The sequence below is a fragment of the Anopheles coluzzii genome, chromosome 2 (assembly GCF_943734685.1).
Source record: "Anopheles coluzzii chromosome 2, AcolN3, whole genome shotgun sequence".
In the NCBI taxonomy this organism is placed as follows: Eukaryota; Metazoa; Arthropoda; class Insecta; order Diptera; family Culicidae; genus Anopheles; species Anopheles coluzzii.
This window is the reverse complement of record NC_064670.1, coordinates 37,687,946-37,705,020: the sequence shown is the minus strand read 5'-3', so window position 1 is coordinate 37,705,020 and position 17,075 is coordinate 37,687,946. Positions and strand designations below refer to the sequence as shown.

At 45.4% G+C, this 17,075-nt stretch overlaps 1 protein-coding gene across 1 annotated transcript in view; it reads right to left on the bottom strand.

The window, feature by feature from the left end:
• Window positions 1–16,777, bottom strand: part of LOC120947648 (uncharacterized) — a 155,116-nt gene extending 138,339 nt beyond the window's left edge. Inside the window, exon 1 of the mRNA XM_049605658.1 lies at window positions 14,491–16,777. The gene's annotated coding sequence lies outside the window, so the exon portion shown is untranslated. The remainder of the gene's footprint in view (window positions 1–14,490) is intronic.
• Between the last annotated feature and the right edge of the window lie 298 nt (window positions 16,778–17,075).

The window sequence follows — 17,075 nt, the reverse complement described above, 5'->3', positions numbered from 1 at the left end:
CCAAAAATCTATGGGATACGACCAAAAAATCGTGGGAACACACCAAAAAATCATGGGAACTGACCAATAAATCGTGGGAAACCCTGTAATGATGTACTCTATTTTGTAAAAAAAGTGCACTTTAAGCAAATCTGACCTCCCACGCTATCAAAAACGTCCCACAAGCATTTTCGCTTACTTCCCCACCAGCCTAATGGAATCTCCCGTTCAGCGAATGAACGACCCGCACACGCATTTGTCCCCTTAATTTCCACCCACAGACAGCAGCGTCAAATTGACAGGTCGTGAGCGAGCGCGCTACATGGCACCGTTGCACCGTGAGCAAAATAATGTCGTAATTATCCTTAATTTTTAATCACCATATTACCGTGTCGGACTACGAAAACATGTCGGCTACCGTACGAAATACCGGTACACATGCTGGCATTGCATTGCCGTTCCTGCCGCCGACGCAGTCAGTTTGCATCACGCCGCGTGCCACTGATCGACGAACTGGGAATAATTGATCCTTGCTAAAATATTCATCTGTTTTCCAGCTCCAATGAGGGACCTCCGGCTGACTGGTGGCTGACGGCCATTAGCCTAACCACTCGGCACTCAATTTTCTTCACGCCGTAGAATGATTTCCACCCACCGCGCGCGCGTGACCGCTCCGACACGTGCGACTGTCGATGTTTTTCACCTGTCATAGCCAAGTATGAATTAACGAACTCGCTGGCCGCGAAGAGCGCAAAAGCTGTGTGGTGCACGGCTGGTGCCTGACTACATGGGCCGGCATGCAGGTTAATGGGCACATGAGTCAGCACCCAACGGCAATGGCGGGTCGTACGTCGTGCCGATTTCCAAGCTCCAGCTGGCATCGAGACAAAACGAATGCTTTTTCCATAAATTATGTAAATTAAATAAATGTGACACACATTTGCTTCCCGTCACAGTTGCGGAAACTGGGAGTGGGTGGGAGGCAGAGAAGAATTTTCACGGAAAACTCCAAAAGGCGTTGCTAATGAACGTCATTCGTTCTGCTCGTAGTTTTATGTCGTTGGAAATTATTGATGAATTAGAATGTTTTTCTTGCCAGAATTCTGCTCGTAGATGTTCGTAGCAGAGCAATGCAATCAACTCAATTTATTTTCCACGTTAAGAAATGTTTGTAAATTAGACTTCAAAATTTTTATCCAAGAATCTGAGTTTAAGCTTTACAGAAAAACTAGTAATGTTTAATAACATATTTCATATCATAAGCTTTCATTATAAACATTTATAGACATTTCATAAGTATTTGCCTTATACACTGTAAAACGCCTGATGAACGTTATTATTTAAACTGTTATTTTTTGTACTTTTATAACATCTTCACTATAGTTTTCCACACAGCTGTATGTCATTTATCAATATCATGTAACAATTACCCGACTATTATGATCGTCCTGACATCTGCCATTTTTTGCAAACATTCGATTCGTGCAACGACTCCTAACGTCCTTACATCATGGGTCAGAGCGGTCTGAGAAATTGCTACTCTTTCCACAATTGTCATCATCAATCTGATCAGTGCTTTCAGTGCTGGAGTCGTACCATCACCGGACACTCACTACATCATCATCATCATCATCATCACCACCATCTGCTGGACAATGATTGATTGTATTCAGCTAGACAGGGCTTACGTGAGCGGTCGTAATGTGTCAGAACGGATGTAAAGCACACTACTCGCCACACAACGTCAGTTTGATTTTTGACGCGTCGATGTCGAGTGATACACTAGCATTGCGAGCAAACGTAAAACGGAATCGCTTTCCTTGGACACGGGCCAATAAACAAGTAAACAGCCTCACAGTATCTGCTCATCTCGTGCAAAAACTCATTTATAACCAGAAGAGATCACTATTAATTTTATGATACTCGTTCGAAAAACACGAGCATGCCAGAGCACAGTGGTGAAACAAATGCTCAGCCATGCCGTTCCATTCCCGCCTTGAACACTTTCTGTTTACGGTACGATTCCACTACGCACCAGTGGAATAAACAACATCGAACCAACATCTTCGGTACGGTACGGTTGCTATACTGCACCAGCCATGTCTACTGTGCCATCTTGTCATCTTTCTCACCAAACGGTAAACAACATTTGTCATTTCCATTCCGATACGATGGAACCATTCGACAAACCGGCCAGCTCTAACTCCAGTGACAATTTCCTTTCGTCCACCATCCAGTCTAGCACACGATGATGATCAACTTTTGCGCGCTGTTCATGTTGCTCATCCTGCATTTGCCGTCCCTATAACTTTGACATTAATAAACAATTAATGAATGCTCGACAGGCGACGCTGCCGTCGTAGAAAATTTCAAACGAAACCCGCACACCCACCGTTTCTGTTTAATTGGGCCTACTCGTCATTCCCTGCGCGTAATTAATTGTTAGCTGTTTTTCAAATCCGAAAAATTTGAACCGTTCTTGTGCCTGCGGAAAACTAGAGAATGGTTTGAGCCGAAGGAAAGAGAGAGTGTGTGTGAGAGAGAGATAGAGAGAGATAGATAAATAGAAAGAAACAGAGAGGTCCACCGAGCACATCGAATTGTACTTTTTGGTAGAAAGCACCGTCTCTACAGACCGCTCAATGTTTGCGTTGATTCTAACGGTAGAGATTGAACGAGCATTTTACACCGGCCCTGCCAATTGGTAAGCAAACATCAGTCCTTTGCGAACTTTTCAAGCTTTCGGTGGATTTGATTTTTGTTATTCTGTTAAAACTCTCAAGGGACACGCCTGGGCAAATGGATTGCACAAACAGCTTGGCAAGAGTTGATGGGGCCCGTTTTCATTAGCAGTGGGATTGGGATTGGATTTGCTTGGTCCGTATCTTTAGGCAACCAGTTTGGCAACTAGACCGAAAACAAGAACAACGACCAAATAGCGTAATTGATGTTGATTTGGCGCGGGAAACGGAATGGTGAGTAATTTAATAATTCCATAATGAAGGTGAAGGTCATCGAAACGAACTGCCCAATTTGGTGATCTTCAGGTTTAAAATTGGCATCGGTACATCTGCTATGTTTGGAAGTTATTTACATGTTTCATGGCAATAGATTTAAATATTTTTAGTTCGCATTTTAATTCTTGTAATAGTTGCTTTTTACTCCGTCAGAAATAACAATTAAATAAATAGCAAAGTAAGCAATTGTTTATAACAAATAATTACGATTTACGTTACGAAGTGTACGTTTAATTTGTAATTTTTATTTATTTATTTTGAATAATCGCTTGGAATAATTGAATAAACGGGCATTGAATAGCTACTGATAAACTACTCGCTGAAGTTTCCTTACACATCATTGGAAAAAGTTCAAAATAATCAACAAATAATATCATTTAAGTTCGAACAAAATGCACCAGGAATGCGGTAGGAATTTCATACGGTATACCCGACCAGCGCCTCTAAATACCCAGCTAATAAAGAAAATTTGATAAGGAAAGTTCTCTCGATGATGATGACGTTTGGCTCAGTAACGTGAAGTAGGGCGATAATATGCAACTGGTATAAACAACACTAGTTAAACTTTCTTTGAGTTTCTGTCAATGCGAGTCATGTACATGTACAAAAAAAACCCAAGGACGGCCCAAGCAGGTGTGGACAAGTTTGTTTCATTCGCAAAATTTGTAAAGTGTATGTGAAAGAAAATACTGTGTAATTAAATTTTTCCAACAATCAAATTAAGATTCATTTGCTAACTATGTCACTGCTTCCAATAATTTCAGCTTTACAATATTTTGTTGTGTTTCGTAGCTGTAGAGCACACGTTTGAAAAAAAAACTGCACCTAGCTCCACATATTGCACAACGTAGATCTTAATGACGCCAGTTTTGAGTTTCTCGCATCTTCAACAAGTTTCATTCAACCATCCCTAACAACAACAACAACAACAACAACAAATATCAGACACTATTCAAAGTTCAGCAGCTCGCTTACTATCTTGATATACATCACTGCATTGCTTTAAAATAAAGTAAGCTTCTCGTTGCAAAAACCGAATGCAAAGCACTCAACGGAGTGAAACGTAGGCAAAAAGCAAAACACAACCCACAATGCAGGGCCATCTCACGGTAGGACGCGATAACGTGTGATGACCAGTGTTGGAGAAGAGCGGGGACTGATCCGAGCAACAACAAAAAAAACGATAACCTCAACTGTCCTCCGCACTCAGTCGCATTTGCCATCTTCAACTAGCTAACAAGCTACTCTTCAAGCTGCGTTGCTGCGACGAAAATTGTGCGGAATCCGTATCCCGGACGTACGTATGTTTCAACACTGCAGTGGTTTCTCAGCTTTGCTTGAATTTTTCATCGACCCGCGACGCTACCGCATCAAGCTGCCAGCTCAGGCTCGTGCCGAGCGTCAGCTAACCAACCAGTCATTCTTCAGTGCAGGGCAGAAATCCAGATAGGTTAGTATATCCGGTCCCTCCTCGCAACAGCACTTGCGCCTGCGTGTGTGTGTGTGTGTGTGTGTGTGTGTGTGTGTGTGAGAGTACTTTTCTCGAGATCGTTATGCGTTCTGTTTGACTTGTTGCCTGGGCTGCGGTGACCCAAATACAGGTATGTGCCACTGGCCGTGCGAGGTTCGGCAAAAATAGCATCAAAGCGTGGGGAAGGATAGTGCGTTTCGCTTGTGTGTCGGACATGCAGTTTTATGATCTGGTCTCGGAAAACTCGTCCGCTATCTGAAATTCGACCCTTCGGGGCGGGTAAGTCAACTGTAATCGGCTTATTCGTTTTTGTCGGCGGTAGCGTACAAGCGCACCGTCGTTTTCGGCATTCGATTTGGTTGATTTGCCGGCCGAGTCTTGTGTTGTGAACCGGCGCTGCCATCAAAACGTCATGCGGTCGTATGAGTTAGGGTACGCATGGGCAATTACGTTCCGAGCAGCAACTTTCCGGGCAAAATTGGCCTCAAAGTAGGAATCAACATGAAAAACGATTTTTAGAAACAGTTTTAATATTTATCAAACCAGTTGATTTGGTTCACGTCAAGTAACATACTTATTTCATCCTCATCTGGACTACAAACCATTTGATTAATTGCTGAAAGGAAGAACTTCTCTTTTTTTCTATTAGAAGCAATTTTCCAACCCATCAGCATAACCCTTTACCTGCAAAATCAAAATCAAAGAAAAACCTTGATCTCTATCGGTTCACTTTAACTACATTTCCTGTCGCACTGGTGAGGACTGTCGAAAAACACCGACTTCCTGGGACGATATAGATCACGAATAAATTATTTCGTTGGTTTCTGCGTTTTTTTTTTTCTTGTTGTTGCTTCCCCAGTACGTTAATCTACCACCCATACCGACGAAAGCTTTAACGCTGCAAGTTTACCTCCATGCGTCATCAGTTTCCGGTAAGTTCGAGCCGCAGCCAACCATTTCACCAAACGTGTACAAAGAAAAGCACCCTTTGCAGGGGCAAGAAAGTTAAACATACCCCCGCGTGGTACGCGTGGAGGGGTAAAAGCTACGAGCGACAAGCATTACCATTACCACCATTATCAACCATCAACGGATGAGGTGAAAAGAGAGCTGTGATACAGAGAGAGCGAGAGGGAGCGAGAAAGATTTGGAACAGATAATACTGACTGGCGGATGGAAAGCAAACACAAAACAACGCCGACCGACAAACCTCAGACGCAGGCCTGTGAAAATGGAAAAGTTGCTAATTAATCATACGAGTTTCGGGGATTCTCCGAATGTCGCCAGCGCAAAGGTGCAAGGCCGCAGCCGGGCGCCAGGACCGATTCAGTTTCGTTTTTAATGCGCCAAGAAACAACATCACCGCACGAGTCAGCGCGAGGTTGGAAAGGAACATTTAAATAATAAACAGAAACTAAGCCGCACGCATACCCTCTCCGGTGTCACAGACCCACAAAAAAACAGGGCACACCAAAACAGCTGTCTCATCCTCCCTTGTTCCCCTGCTCACTGCTATCACCCGTTCTCCACCCCTAGCTAGCAGGGAAAACAATTTTGATGGCGTGATAAAATGTTATAAAAGCGTTATTTAGCGGTCGGGCAACTTTCTACTACCCATCGCGGTCGGGACGCAAGGGTGCGGTCTGAAGATGGAACTAATCGAATGTCCTCGAGGGCGCGAGGTGGAAATACTGCAAACGATACTTGTGTGCGTGTGTGTGTGTGTGCACCTTTCGTTCGACTTCTTCCGACCTTTTCGATAACATCCCATTGCACTTTCACCTCGACGACCCGTCGACGACCGCCGACCCGAACACTTTGCACCGAGCACTACTTTTATCCCTACGTAATCGAGGTCGTGCGGTGAGGTGTTTGCTGGTACCACTGAGCGTAGATGACGTGTGTGAGGTTGTGTCTTCTGCTTTCTATTTGTAGCAGTGGTCGGCACTCCATCGTACCGGAAGTTTCCAGTTCCCTCAGATCATACTTCATCATTAGCGGAGCTCGTGTGCTTCTCACCATTTGGCCGATTTGTCGGCCGAAAAGGCAGCGACCTTTGCTGTGCGACTGCTTAGCACCCTTCCCACGGCAAAACCTTCACAAGAAGCTAAATATAGTTCCCGTCCGGAATCGAATCGCACGAAAGTGAATCGGCAACGCACAAACGTTCAACCGGAAGCGTAGCCCACTGCCGTTGCCCTCCTCACCGCTGGCAGTGAAAGCTTTACGTTTCAACCTTCTACTACTGCTACTACTACCACCACTATAGTCCCACACTTGGGCTGTAGGACAGTAGAGATACGATCGTCTAGCTAACAATAAGCAGGACGTTGCGAGGAAACGACAAAAAACGGTAAGTAAAGTCGAAAAAGATGGGCCCAAATGAGAATGAATTAGTGAGCGACTGTACGAGGCAGTCGTGGGGGGGAAATTTTGTAATGCTTTAGTTGAACAGCTCGGAAGAGCATGTGGTATTAGTGCTTACATGGAATAAAGTGGCAATGGTTGATGCAGTGAATTGATTTTTGGCTGGAAAAACAAATGATTGCTGGTAAGCGTAAAGCTAAAAACTACATGTATCGTAATTCTTTCAAAATCTGTTTTCAGGAATAAAATAAGTCCTTAAATCGTCATACGGTTGTAATAAATTTATGAAAGTATGAAGTGTTATAAACAAACAACGGGAAAATGTTATCAGAAAGCAAAACTATGGATAGAAAAATATAGTATCAGATTTCTAAACAGATTTTTCCCTTCAATTAATCCAGAGTTATTTGAGCTTACTGAACATTATACCAATTCCTGGATACCATGCTAAACCTTTGTTTTTGTTACACAAACCAACACATTCGAATGCTTCCCCAGTATTAAGCTTTTTCTAAACATCCCTTCAGTCTGTTTTTAGCATCATTCACTTTATAAACGTACCCCGAAAAAAAACGCACTGCGTTTCTTTCTATTGAACAGTTTATTGCCGTTTGGTTATCGTGAGTTAGGCGTTATCTTTTTTATGGTACCGATTTTTATTAACAGCTAATGACAATGCAATGAATTCGATGCAAAGCACCCTTTGGACAGATAAACCCGAACCACTTAACACATGAATCGTTTCTCTCGCCACACTTGTTCGAGAGGGGGAGGGGGAGAGGGCTTTGTGTTTGCCGACACAATAGCATTTACCATTGGGTAACCCTGCCAACCCCCAACCTCAACCGATACACGCTTCTCCATGTACCGGATGCAATCAAAACGACGGAAAACAGGGTGGCATTAAACACACCAGCGCTCCAAATCCCCTGCAACTAAACCGCACACCCCCGGACACTATTACGTTGGCCGTAGTTAATAAACAATAGCAAATCGACCACAAAACACCGACACCCGGCCACACACTCTACCGATGCTCCGTACCTTCGAAGCTCATATTTCATAGAGTCTCCTGGCCGTGCACTGTGTGCTGTTTGCGTGGCCAGCCGGTGTGCGGTAATCGGCAGTGAATGAGGATAATGTACGACCGAGGGCTCACATCAGATGGCACCGGGCCACGCGGGCAGATTTGGCGCACATCTAGACGGCCATTGTCAAAGCATGCGGCAATAAGCACGCTTCTCGATTGATATATAAACCTATAATTATTCGATAATAGCCCACATTTAGCACCCACCTGCCGCGCCACCACGATGGAGCAGAGCGTGGCCATTCCGTGGACGATGCCATCGAACCACGGATTGAATAGGCTGGAAAAACGTTCCATTTCCGGACGCGTCAGAACGAGCGTGTTCCGCTCTTGCTCTCCTTTCACTGCTAGACAGGGTGAAAGGTGTGCAGCGAGAGAGAGAGCGGAGAGGTCGTTATGCTTTAATTAAGAGATTCTCCAACCCTCCCTGGTGGGCCGGAATATTGAATATTATGCTATGCGAATGTGGCACTACCGGTAGCTGCGAACGACGTAAAATCACGGTCCACAACGAAACGGTCCTGTGCCCGGCACTAGGCACTCCAAACGGCCACGGAGCTAGGAGTCATAGTTGCACCCATAAATCGACGAACCATTTCCACGCTTCGCTCCGTTCCTCCCATTCCGGGAGTTCGGCCAAACGATGGAAAGCAATGTCTCGCAAAGTATAAATCGTACAACTCACAGAAGCAGCGTAAGAAACCAACGCGAGAGAGATGAAAATAAGAAGCACCAAATGGCCAAGAATCTGAAATTCGACATCTATCTTAATAAAAAGATTATTACGAGCTTCGGCGGAGCGAACCGCCTGCCCCGGGCAGCGCCTACTTTGCGTCCAAGATTCGCTTGGCTTGAGCAAACTAACGAACGGAAACCGCGCGAAGGTGATCGCGATGGATTCAACTCGCTCCCTGAGGGAAGCAACGCAAAGGAACACCATTCATTTCCGCGCGTTTTTGGTTTCTTTTTTGTATGTGTTTTTGCTTCCCGAAACGGCGGTAAAGGGCCATAAATTGTTTTAACAAACCGGTGCTGGGCCACGTGGACGGTACATCCATTTTTGGCCGAGCTTGCCTCCCGTTCGGCCGTTGCTTTTGATATTCTTTTTTAGGGCATGGCTAAATTTATTTACCGCTGGGCAAAGGTGGGAACAAAATTCTCCGAGCACCGACGGATCATTTTCTCGGTGGTGCCCGCGGCAGCAAACATGGATTGTCTTTTGCAGGGTGACCATGGTAAGGTGCGAGAGAAGCGCGGACAGTGTTCGCAGAATACAGCAAATTTTTATGTTCAACCAAATACGCATTTGCTGGATTCGCGTTATCGTCTGGCCGTGATTGATCTCGGTCTGCTTAAATTACAGCACCATGATAAAGCTAGCGCGTGGTATGGGTAACATCTTCTCGATAAAATGTCTTTGCTCGCAGGTAGTGAAGGATGCAGTGAAAAGGGACATGGAAGTTGTGTAGTGCCATTGCGAACGGGAAAGCTGTAACGAGTTAGTCCACAAGTAAACCGGATGCCATGTATAACCGCCAATCATACTGAATGTTTGAAAATAGCATAGAAAGTTATCCGCAGAAAATAGCTCTGCTTAAATCATTTTCTAGACATCTGTTTTATGTTATTTTACAAATTTTGGTTTTTATTAACCAAATTTATTTTGGTACTGGTCTTCACCATGCAGCAGATCTTGGAGAAGATGGCTGAATACAGACACGACACATACCATCTCTTCATTGACTTCAAAGCCGTATATGATAGCATAGCCAGGGTAAAACTGTATGACGCTATGAGCTCTTTTGGAATCCCGGCCGAACTGATTAGGCTAGTTAGAATGACTATGACCAACGTCACATGCCAGGTGAGGGTGGATGGAAAACTCTCAGGACCTTTTGCTATCACCAAAGGACTGCGCCAGGGGGACGGGCTTGCTTGCCTCTTATTCAACCTGGCGCTAGAGAGGGCCATCCGTGACCCGAGGGTGGAGACTACGGGAACCATCTTCTATAAGTCAACCCAGATCCTGGCATACGCTGATGATATAGACATCATTGTTCTGCGGCTCTCCTATGTAGCAGAAGCCTACCAAGGGATCGAGCAGGCGGCAGAGAGCCTCGGATTGCAGATAAACGAGGCAAAGACCAAACTGATGGTGGCAACATCAGCGGGCCCACCAACAAATAATCGTCCCACAATTCACCTATCTTGGGTCAAAGGTCAGCAACGACAACAGCATGGAAGCTGAGTTGCGCGCAAGGATGCTGGCTGCCAACCGGTCATTCTACAGCCTGAAAAATCAGTTCACCTCTAAGAACCTGTCGCGACGGACGAAGCTGGGACTATATAGTACCTATATAGTACCAGTACTCACATACGCCTCTGAGACATGGACACTGTCCAAATCTGACGAAGCCCTCTTAACCGCGTTCGAGAGGAAGATGCTCAGAAGGATACTTGGCCCAGTATGTGTGGAAGGACAATGGAGGAGCCGCTATAATGACGAGCTATACGAGATGTACGGCGACCTCACTGTCGTACAGCGTATAAAGCTCGCCAGGCTCCGGTGGGCTGGCCATGTTATACGCATGGAAACGGACGACCCAGCCCGTAAAGTCTTTTTAGGCCGTCCACAAGGACAGAGGAGGCGTGGTAGGCCCAAATTGAGGTGGCAAGATGGCGTGGAGGCGTCCGCCATTAAGGCCGGGATAACGGACTGGCAGACGAAGGCGCGAGACCGTGAGCGGTTTCGGACACTCCTGAGGCAGGCCAAGACCGCAAAGCGGTTGAAGTGCCGGATAAGTAAGTAAGTAACTGGTCGAATATTTGAAAAATATTTCACTGACTTGCAAACAATTTATGACGCTCTGTTCTTTTTTGAAATCTCTGTTCAACCGACCTATGTAATTAAATTAGATTGACACAACAAACAAGGGTGGATGTTAAATGTTTGAGAGTAAAATAAACTACAATTTCAAACCAAGGAATTTGGCCTGCTTATTAAACTTTTATAAACCATTCTTTATATTATTATCAGCAAATCAGAGCTAAGATTCAAAAATCAGCACTGCTCACGGCATGGAATTGGAGTAAAGCAAGCAAACCCTCCACCTTAACGATTGAAATGGACACGAGTGGAATCCTTCGGAGATTTTTAGTCTTGAATAATTGGAAGGGCAATGGAGGGATAGCTTAAAAACATCAAATATTTCTTTTTACACAAGTACGCAGTACACAATAAATACAATAAGTACAATTGAAATTTGAATGTTTCAGTTATTGAATCAGTTTAACATACCTAACCATAAAACACTGTTTCTATTTGGTCCATCTAATTAACAGTTTCTTCATTTTAGTGCAACAACCGTCATTGGTCTAGGCTTGCCTTTTTTGCACCGATCCTCTATGCCTCAATACACTATTCTGTTCCGCTTCCTACTTAAATACTGTTCGATGATCTAGCCGCCGTCGGCTAGGGTCCATATCGACCGTATTGAGAGAGGGCACAGGTCCTTTACAAGGTTTGCTGCTCGCAAAGTCCATCAGGTTAGATCCTATGCTCTTCCTTCTTACGACGAATGCTGTCGTCTGTTCGGTCTATTATCCCTAGAATCTCGCCAATCCATTGTCCAATCTTGCTTCACAGCCTCACTTCTTCCCCTCTGTGTTTATAGCCTCACAATTCCCCGATGTGTTGATGCACCATCGCTACCCTCGTCCATCCCCTCATATGGTATCCATCTCGTATCCTAGTTACTCATCCTCCACTACTTGTTCCTTCTCGTCGCACAGCAATTGGACGCAGTTCTGTTACGCGCTATGCATGTTTAGCTCCACATCCACCTTGTTGGATTTCTCCTTATCTTCCTTTCGTTCCCGTCTACTATCCACTCCCTAAACTCCTTTCCCCATATCGTGCTGCTTGCGATTAGAGTTACATCAGATTAAGTATATTAGTTAGGTTAAATACGTTAGACCATTCTCCAGCCTCATGGCAAACTTTGAAAAATATTGAAATTTGAAATATGGCAATATAATGGTACTGGCTATCAGTGACTTATTGATTATCTTGAGTAGCAAAATCAGTCCAACATAATGGGACACGGTTCCCATTCATGGGACTTGAACTTATGACGGACATGCTGTTAAGTCGTTCGAGTTGACGACTGTACGTTTAGCTATTACAAAGAATGAAAATCACACCGCAGATGTATTTGAACTGTCAAAATGTATTTTGTTTCACTAAATACATATGAAATCAATTGAATTTCATTAGTTAATAATAAATGCGGCCTGTTCCTTGTCAAATATCTTTTGCAAAGCGAAAACGTATTAAAGTATCAAAAAGTACTTTTGACAAACCTTCTGCAAGCTCAACGTAGGTTAAATATCTATCTCAACCTATATTTTTGATCGGATAGACATATTTTTGTAACCAATTTTGAACAAGAAACCACAATATTCGTGTAAAAACAAACACCATCGAGCTCAAAATTTAAATCACACACATTAAACTGCGTACTGCCGAGCAGTAGACAATAAAGCACTTTAAGCTTTAAGCTTTTTTGAGCGATGTCTTTATATAACATCGTTCCTGTCCCCGCTAAGAAACAAGCAAAACATAACCGCACAACAGCAAGAGAAGGGAAAAAAACTTAAATCACAAAGCAAACAACACCATCAACACCAAGCGAGCGAAAACACCTTCAACTTTCTGCACTGAGCGCGAAAAGTGCTGCTGTGGCTCAGTGTGTATGTGTGTGTATGTGTGTCTTTTTGAGCAGATTCGTTCGTCTTCTAAACACGCATCCGCCTGCCCTTGAGCTTGTCGTTTCTTGTCCGGATGCCCGGAAATGTTAGCGAACTTTTTTAAAGTTTACAGCCCATTCTCCGGGCTCGAAACTCGACGGTGCAGATCGGGCATCATAACCACCACCCATCCGTCCCCGGGTGAGAAAAGTTTGCCTTTACGCACGCTCCAATCTCGGCACACGGTCGCTGGAAAGGAATATTTTTACCTGCATAGGTTCTGCACAACAACAAACTGACAAACGCACACAGTTACACACACACACACACACACACACACACACACACACACACTAGAACGCTTATTTAAGTAAGCATTTTGCAAGGAACAACATCACAGCGAGCTGCCACAACTCGACGCAAAGCTCCTGCCAGCTGTCCAACGCCGCAGTCATCACGCGAAGGCAACGCCTACTGCCGAGCAGACGTTTCAATAAATAATTCTTTCCTCTGTTCGTTCGTTCGTTGCGTGCTGAAGTGAAGGTTGAATGGAAATCTGTAAAATTCTCAATCTAAAGTATCGCCCATCTGATAGCGATGACGAGTTGCCGTTCCTTCAACGCCGGGCTCGAAAGTGCTCAGAGCACGGGCGAAAAAGACTCTCAAGAGGCCGTCGAGAATACGGCCTGATTTGCGTTCAAATTGAATCAAAATCACTTTCAGACGTTCGGTTGACTTTTTTACACATTTCTTGCCGGTGTTCTCCCCGTCCGCGTCCCTTCCACAGCTTGTTCTGCAGCGGTTTTGCTCAAATCTCCCGAGGCTGTATACAGTACACCGATCACAAGTACGCACGATTTCCCTGTCTTAGTGTGTGCGAGGAGAAGGAAGCATTGCTACATGAGAGCATCCGGACCTGTGACAATTCAATTGATCCTGACAAGCTACAAACACACGCACCGGCTACGCACTCATCCATCTCGAATCGGTTGAGATTGGGGCTTTGTTTGACATGCTCCAAACAGGCAGGAGACGTAGCAGGAAAAGAAATCGAAATTGACACTCGTTTCGATGCAATATCACGTACCGGGAAGGCCCATTCAGGATGTTTACCGTCATGCGTCGATTCGACGGGAAAATGGCAAGAAAGTAAGCCTCACGCAAATAGAGCTCTGGATACTCAACATCCAGCATAATCTAATCCACCGTAAAAGCATACAAACATCGGACATGCAGCACATGGCGGGTGGAAGTAGTTTCACTCGGCCAAGTGGCCACAGTTGCTGCTGCTGCTTCCTTTCAGTGATGAGTCTTTATTTGTTCAAGAAGCCATTCTGCCGGTCTGCGGTACGGCTGTGCCAACGCAACGTGGAGCGAGCCAGAGAGAGAGAGAGAAAGAGAGAGAAAGATAATAGCTCACCAACCACCAACCGCCCCACTGGCCCAACGAGTAAATGTTGTTCTTTAGTGTGTTTTTTATATGTAAGACGTTCTCGGTACCATGCAGCATTGAGGATTTTCAACGGAAAAGTCCTATCGTAAAGAAAGTTTCTATTGTTATGCGAAAAGATTAAAAGCTTTAGAGAGAAACTTTTCATTTCACTTTTCATGCTGTACAGTGAATGTAAAAAGAAATTGCCGTTAAGCTAAGGCGTTCTCTTTATTTGGGGGAAATGTTGCCCAAGGATGGTGCATTGTTGCGCAACTTCTTACCATAATTAAAACGCACCGAAAACAAGCTTTTTGAATTTGAAACCAGCATGTTATTGAAAATGTTTTAAATATCTCCCTCCCCTGCAACTACCCTTGCAACTTACCTTTTTGCGTCCTTTCTTAGTTGACGTTGGCGGTCGGCTTCCCCGGGGCTTACAATGCTTCGCCACCTATCAGATCAGCGTTACAGAGCCAATTTCCGCAAAAGACGATCGATTGAACAGCAAAATCAAAAGTATCGCACTCGACGGGCTACATTCACCTTGAAGTTGGCTATCCTCACTTGGCACCACTCTTCAAATAGCTGCAGCTTTACAAAAAGCTTCTGGCCTCACACACGAGCTCATACACACACAAAAACACATATACACACATACACACACACGAAACACTCACTACAAAACAATCACAATGTAGGCTCCAAAACCTGTACCACTCCGCCGTACAAGTGCGTCGTACTTCAGCCGTCATTCACGAGCGCCCTCAGCGCATTGATCTTTGAAGGGGCTGCTTCGGTCTAACACAGTGCCCCTTACGGATACACTTTGCGTCGGTGGGCACCGTGAAGTTTACCTTTGTTTTAACATCACTCTCAAAAAGGGGCTGCCTTCCTTTGGCTGGCTTTTTCCGGCAATGGTGCGTCGTATCTAACTGCGTAGAGGAAGGTATCGGGACGACTCGCTTGTCTCCGTCGATGCAAACACACGGATGCAGTACTTGTGCCTGCGTACGGCGCCTTTACCCGGACTTTACACAGAACCACTTAAACCTTACACACCCGACACGCGGATCACGATATGTTGCTACGTAATGATATGATTTGATGCAGGATGCGTCGCTTCACAGCAATTGATATGTTTCGGTTACGTCACTAGCTTTTGCTCAGACTTTTGTGTTGTGTTGGGGTTTGGTTACATTGATGCGATCTGCCGTCTACTTGCTACATTCCAGTTCCGCGGATGTGCCTAAAACAGTTGCTGTTTGTGCGTGTGTTTCCCGGTGTGGCGCAGGGAACGCACCCTGCCGCAGCTCATTAACACCTCGACGACACCACGACACCACCGGGCGCACGAGGTCGTCCTTTGAGGCTCCGGTTGCTGGTGGCATGAATTTTAAATTAATTCCCATCGGATACGGGAGCGCACAGGAAGCCCGGGGAGCCGATGCTGCTGCCTAAGAGTCGTTTAAAAACCCCACGGTAACACTGGTTTTGTCACTTCCTTTGCCGACGTACAGTAATGCGAGCGGTATAATAGCTGTACGAAATCCTCTAAAACTTCCCGTACCGACGCGAGTGTACCGGAAATAAACGGAAACTTTCGCGACCCGAAAAACGAACTAAGCCTATCGCGCCCGACCACACACTACGAAACGATTTGTCGCAACTTTCCACCACTCACGCACATTTGGACGCACGCATCGCGGACACGCGGGAGTATGTGTTTTACTTAGGAACACTTTGCAACGGAACACCAAACAACGAAACACTCGAAATCGCTAGCGCAACACGCACACGTGGACGCAACGGTGTGCAATTTTCACTGCAACAACTGTGGCATTATTTATACGAACAAAACACCGCACAAACTGCGCCCTTGTCTTGGATAAAGCAGCTATTAATTTGGCTTTTATTTAAAATTTTTGAAAACTGTACATGCCCACGGGAGCTGTATAAAAAGTGGTAAAATAATTACTTTAAAACACGCCATGCCAACGCTTCGCGCATCATATCCCGCACTCATACGCACTGCACGAGATGATAGCCAAACCTTGCCCGTATCAGCTAACTTTCAACACTCGGATAAATTCAGAAAATTGCTTTCAATAATCACATTCCATTTTCACTTTCCTTCACGCCAACATTAAACCAGGAACCATTCGATGCACTCGAGCGAGTTATCCTTGGCAAAGCGCTTGATGCTGCAAAGCTGCATCACAACAAAACGAACCGAAGATGCAGTCACTATCCCTCCAGCTTTGGTAGCGTCCCTGCAAACGCAGGTGGACATGAGGATGGGCGTTGAACATTGACTTTCCGATTACGTTTCCGGCAGCAGCTGCCACATGATGGCCGGCCCGGTGAGCAATTTGCCACACTGTATTATTAAACGGTGTCCATTTGCTGACGCTCTGTAGCCTGCTGATGCTGGAAGCCTGCGTGCGTGCGTGCGTATTTTTAATAAAAAGCAAACTTTAAAATTCGATCCTTGATCGAACTGTTCCACGATCCGACCGCGTAAGTGCGTTGTTAGTGCCACGCTGGCAGAACGAAGCGAGAGCGCGCGCGAACGAAGCGACTTTCGAAACGTGCAGCGAACCACAGAACCACAGAACGCCTGATTTCTTGTGCACGACCGACCGAATCTCACGACAAACTGCCGCAGCTGTGCCGAAGCTCGATGGCACGGGTTCCAGGGTTCCGTCGGCGGGAAAACTAGCCGCAAATCGAGCAACGATCACAAACGACTGTCGCTCAACGCCGGTACTCACTGCCACTGGTTGGAGAAGAACCGCTCGACGAACTGCCATTGCGCAGGTGCAGCTGCAGAGGACGAAAACATATGGCCCAGTTCACTCTCCTGCACTGCTGAGCGCTCAAACGGGTGAACTCAGGCCAAAGCCCGCTCCAACCAACCAAGCAGTGCAGCCCAGCCCAGCCGGAGGAACGCCGCCAGGGCGATGTTGAGTT